We start from the raw sequence: 6,000 nt of genomic DNA on the forward strand, positions 1-6,000 counted from the left end.
GGGGTTAATCCCGAGGTCTACACACTTCTGCTTTTCCCCTTTGCTGTAAGAGACAGAGCTAGGATATGGTTGGACTCACAACCTAAAGAAAGCCTAAACTGTTGCGAAAAGTTGGTCAATACTTTCTTGGCCAAATTCTTTCCACCTTAAAAGATGAGCAAGCTTAGAGTGAAAGTCCAAACCTTCAGACAGAAGGAAGGTGAATCCCTCTATGAAGCTTGGGAAAGATACAAGTAATTGATCAGAAGGTGTCCTTCTGACATGCTTTCAGAATGGAGCATCTTATGTATATTCTATGATGGTCTGTCTGAATTGTCCAAGATGTCATTGGACCACTCTGCTGGTGGATCTCTTCATCTGAAGAAAACACCTGTAGAAGCCCAGGAACTCATTGAAATGGTTGCAAATAACCAGTTCATGTATACTTCTGAAAGAAATCCCGTGAATAATGGGATGACTCAGAAGAAAGGAGTTCTTGAGATTGATACTCTGAATGCCATATTGGCTCAGAACAAAATATTGACTCAGCAAGTCAATATGATTTCTCAGAATCTGACTGGATTGCAAGCTGCATCTGGCAGTACTAAAGAAGCCTCCTCTGAAGGAGAAGCTTATGACCCTGAGAATCCTGCAATGGAAGAGGTGAATTACATGGGAGAATCCTATGGAAACACCTATAATCCTTCATGGAGAAATCATCTAAATTTCTCATGGAAGGATCAACAGAAGCCTCAACAAGGCTTCAATAATAATAATGATGGGAGAAATAGGTTTGGCAATAGCAAGCCTTTTTCATCATCTTCTCAGCAACAGACAGAGAATTCTAAGCAGAGCCTCTCTGACTTAGCAACCATAGTCTCTGATCTATCTAAGACCACTCTTAGTTTTATGACTGAAAGAAGGTCCTCCATCAGAAATTTGGAGGCACAAGTGGGTCAGCTGAGTAAAAAAGTTACTGAAGTCCCTCCTAGTACTCTCCCAAGCAATACAGAAGAGAATCCAAAGAGAGAGTGCAAGGCCATCAATATATCCAAAGTGGCCAAACCTATAGAGGAGGAAGAGGCAGTGATTTCCAGTGAGGAAGACTTCAATAGACGTCCACTAACCACTAAGGAGTTCCCTAATGAGGAACCAAAGGAATCTGAGGCTCATACAGAGACCATAGAGATTCCACTGAACTTACTGTTGCCATTCATGAGCTCTAATGAGTATTCTTCCTCTGAAGAGGATGAAGATATTATTGAAGAGCAAGTTGCTCAGTATCTAGGAGCAATCATGAAGCTGAATGCCAACTTATTTGGTAATGAGACTTGGGAGGATGAACCTCCATTTCTCATCAATGAACGGAATGCCTTGGTTCAGCAGAAATTACCTCAGAAGAAACTGGATCCCAGAAGGTTCTTAATACCTTGTACCACAGGCACCATGACCTTTGAGAAGGCTCTGTGTGACCTGGGGTCAAGTATTAACCTCATACCACTCTCTGTAATGGAAAAACTGGGGATCTTTGAGGTACAAGCTGTAAAAATATCACTAGAAATGGCAGACAAATCAATCAAATAGGCTTATGGACTTGTAGAGGATGTCTTAGTGAAGGTTGAAGGCCTTTACATCCCTACTGACTTCATAATCCTAGACACTGGGAAGGATGAGGATGAATGCATCATCCTTGGAAGGCCCTTTCTAGCCACAGCAAGAGTTGTGATTGATGTGGACAGAGGAGAGTTGGTCTTGCAATTGCATGAGGACTACCTTGTGTTTAAAGCTCAAGGATCTTCCCCTGTAACCATGGAGAAGAAGAATGAAAATCTTCTCTCAATACAGAGTCAAATAGAGCCCCCACACTCAACTTCTAAGTTTGGTGTTGGGAGGCCACCGTTAAGCTCTGAGTCTCTGTGAAGCTCTCTAAGAGCTCACAGTCAAGCTATTGACATTAAAGAAGCGCTTATTGGGAGGCAACACAATCTTATTTATCTATGTTAATTACTTTTTCATTTCATTTTCTATTGTTATTTTATGTTTTCTTTAGGTTGATGATCATGTAGAGTCACAAAAACAGCTGCAAAATTAAAGCGGAATCAAAAACAGCACATCCTGGAGGACAGGCTTACTGGCGTTTAAACGCCAGTAAGGATAGCAGAATGGGCGTTTAACGCCCAGTCTGGCAGCATTCTGGGCGTTAAACGCCAGAAAGAGGCATCAGCTTGGCGTTTAACGCCAGGAAAGGCAGCAGACAGGCGTTTAAAGGCCAGAAAGGGCTGTCCAGGGGCGTTTAAATGCCAGAAAGGTGCAGGGACCAGAATTCCTTGACATTTCAGGATCTGTGAACCCCACAGGATCCCCACTTACCCCAACTCACTCTCTCTCCTTTTCACACCTTTCCATAATATTTTTCCCCAAAATAACCTCCACCAATCACCTTCATCTCCCCCATCTCTTCTTCCTCTAGTCCTTTCTTTCTTCTTTTGCTCGAGGACGAGTAAACCTTTTAAGTTTGGTATGGAAAAAAAGCTCTGCTTTTTATTTTTCCATAACCATTAATGGCACCAAAAGGCCATGAGAGAAGAGCAACAAAGGCAAGGAAGAGATATTGATGAGCTCAAGCACTCCATAGGATCTTCAAGAGGAAGAACTAGCCGCCATCACTAAGGTGGACTCGTTCTTTAATTTCCTTGTTTATTTTCTTTTCTGTTTTCGGCTTTTATGCTTTATGTTTTGACTATGTTTGTGTCTTCATTACATGATCATTAGTGTTTAGTGTCTATGTCTTAAAGTTATGAATGTTCTATGAATCTTTCACCTTCCTTAAATGAAAAATATTTTCTAAAACAGAAAAAGAAGTACATGAATTTCGAATTCTATCTTGAAAATAGTTTAATTATTTTGATGTGGTGGCAATACTTTTTGTTTTCTGAATGAATGCTTGAACAGTGCATATTTTTTATAGTGAAGTTTATGAATGTTAAAATTGTTGGCTCTTGAAAGAATAATGAAAAAAGAGAAAAGTTATTGATAATCTGAAAAATCATAAAATTGATTCTTGAAGCAAGAAAAAGCAGTGAAAAACACAAAGCTTGCAGAAAAAAATGCAAAAAATAAAGAAAAAGAAAAAGTAAGCAGAAAAAGCCAGTAACCCTTTAAACTAAAAGGCAAGAGTAAAGAGGATCCAAGGCTTTGAGCATTAGTGGATAGGAGGGCTCAAAGGAATAAAATCCTGGCCTAAGAGGCTAAATCAAGCTGTTCCTAACCATGTGCTTGTGTCATGAAGGTCCAAGTGAAAAGTTTGAGACTGAGTGGTTAAAGTCGTGATCCAAAGCAAAAAGAGTGTGCTTAAGAATTATGGGCACCTCTAACTGGGGACTCTAGCAAAGCTGAGTCACAATCTGAAAAGGTTCACCCAGTTATGTGTCCGTGGCATTTATGTATCCGGTGGTAATACTAGAAAACAAAATGCTTAGGGTCACGGCTAAGACTTATAAAGTAACTGTGTTCAAGAATCAACATACTAAACTAGGAGAATCAATAACACTATCTGAATTCTGATATACTATGGATGCCAATCATTCTGAACTTCAAAGGATAAAGTGAGATGCCAAAAGTGTTCAGAAGCAAAAAGCTACTAGTCCCGCTCATCTAATCGGAACTAAGCTTCATTGATATTTTAAAATTTATTATACTTTCTCTTCTTTTAATTTTATCCTATTTTGTTTTTAGTTTCTTGGGGACAAGCAACAATTTAAGTTTGGTGTTGTGATGAGCGGATAATTTATACGCTTTTTAGCATTGTTTTTAGGTAGTTTTTAGTATGTTTTAGTTACTTTTTATTATATTTTTATTAGTTTTTATGCAAAAATCACATTTCTGGACTTTACTATGAGTTTGTGTGTTTTTCTGTAATTTCAGGTATTTTCTGGCTGAAATTGAGGGACCTGAGCAAAAGTCTGATTCAGAGGCTGAGAAAGGACTGCAGATGTTGTTGGATTCTGACCCTCCTGCACTCGAAGTGGATTTTCTGGAGCTACAGAAGCCGAATTGGCGTGCTCTCAATTGCGTTGGAAAGTAGACATCTTAGGCTTTCCAGCAATGAATAATAGTCCATACTTTATCCGAGATTTGATGGCCCAAACTGGCATTTAAACGCTAGCCAGAGACCCTTTTCTGGCGTAAAATGCCAGAACTGGCACCACAACTGGAGTTAAACGCCCAAACTGGGATCTAAGCTGGTGTTTAACTCTAGAAAAGGCCTATGCACGTGTAAAGCTCAATGCTCAGCCCAAGCACACAAAAAGTTGGCCCCGGAAGTGGATTTCTGCACTATCTGCACTTAGTTACTTATTTTCTGTAATCCTTAGTAACTAGTTTTAGTATAAATAGCACTTTTTACTATTGTATTCAAGGGGATCTTATGCCATTTTTCACATTTGGAGGCTGGCCACACGGCCATGCCTAGACCTTTTTCTCTTATATATTTTCTACGGTGGAGTTTCTACACCTCATAGATTAAGGTGCAGAGCTCTGCTGTTCTTCATGAATTAATGCAAGTACTATTGTTTCTCTTTCAATTCACACTTACTTCTTCTCCAAGATATACTCTCGTACTTAATTCAGTTAAGTCAGAATGAAAGGGTGACCCGTGACAATCACCCACTATCTTCGTTACTCGCTTAGCCAAGATCCGTGTGCCTGACAACCACAAGCAGTCTACATGATGTTCAACGTAGTCATTGGACAACAGCTGGAGTATAATCTCTTAGGACTCTGATCCATGGATTTGACTTGCCGCTCCTGACAATAGAGCATTCGAATCCGTGAGATTAGAACCTTCGTGTTAGAGGCTAGAACCAATTGCCAACATTCCTGAGATCCGAAAAGTCTAAACCTTATCTGTGGTATTTTGAGTAGGATCTGGGACGGGATGACTGTGACGAGCTTCAAACTCATGAATGTTGGGCGCAGTGATAGTGTGCAAAAGGATAGAGAGATCCTATTCCGACACAAGTGAGAACCGACAGATGATTAGCCGTGTGGTAGCTATGCCTGGTATTTTTCATCCGAGATGACAAATTCGACAGTTGATTAGCCGTACAGAAACTGTACCTGGACCATTTCAATGAGAGGACGGATGGTAGCCATTGACAACGGTGATCCACCAACATACAGCTTGCCATGGAAGGGAGCACGCATGATTGGATGAAGACAATAGGAAAGCAGAGGTTCAGAAGCAACAAAGCATCTCCGAACGCTTATCTGAAATTTCCCACCAATGAATTACATAAGTATCTTTATTTTAATTTACGTTTTATTTATCTTTAAATTATCAAAACTCATAACCATTTGAATCCACCTGACTAAGATTTACAGGATGACCATAGCTTGCTTCAAGCCGGCAATCTCTGTGGGATCGACCCTTACTCACATAAGGTTTTATTACTTGGATGACCCAGTGCACTTGCTGGTTAGTTGGACCGGAGTTGTGAAAAGTGTGATCACAATTCCGTGCACCAGCAACCAACAACAACACCGAAGAGAGGATTGTGACCCAACTACCATTGAACATATCAATGAAGAAGGAGGGGTCAACCACAAGTAATCCCACCCCTGGACCACCAGCAAGAAAGCTCAATCAAGCAATTAACAAAAGGAAACTTGCTGGGGAGAGGCCAAGAAAGGGGGCACTGACTGGCTCCTCTTTACCATTGAGGTCATTTCTTTTAACAAATTGGAAGAAGAGGAAGAAAGTCATCAGCTACAGGTCAGTAGTTTTACTTTCTTAGTTATTTTAATAAAGGAGTTAAGTAGATTTTTTTGTATTGAAAAGAGCTAAGTTTGGTGTTGCACACCAAAATAATTAAGGGGTGAATGTTGCAGGCTAAGTTTGGTGTTCCACCAAAAATTTCGTTAAGAACACATTGCACCCTCAACATGACTAATATCGGCTTCAAACAATCAGAAAAACTACTTAATAATTGTTATGTTTCTAGTCTTTAGTTTGTTTTCTAG

The 6,000-nt window shown here is 40.0% G+C and overlaps 1 non-coding gene across 1 annotated transcript; it reads right to left on the reverse strand.

Annotated features, from left to right (window-relative positions):
• Positions 1–159: 159 nt before the first annotated feature.
• Positions 160–267, reverse strand: LOC148576549 (small nucleolar RNA R71). The gene has a single exon (XR_015903772.1). It is a non-coding gene; the product is annotated as a small nucleolar RNA R71 (small nucleolar RNA).
• Positions 268–6,000: the final 5,733 nt, after the last annotated feature.

Source organism: Arachis ipaensis, chromosome B1, assembly GCF_059453495.1.
Source record: "Arachis ipaensis isolate K30076 ecotype BB chromosome B1, ASM5945349v1, whole genome shotgun sequence".
NCBI classification, from domain to species: Eukaryota; Viridiplantae; Streptophyta; class Magnoliopsida; order Fabales; family Fabaceae; genus Arachis; species Arachis ipaensis.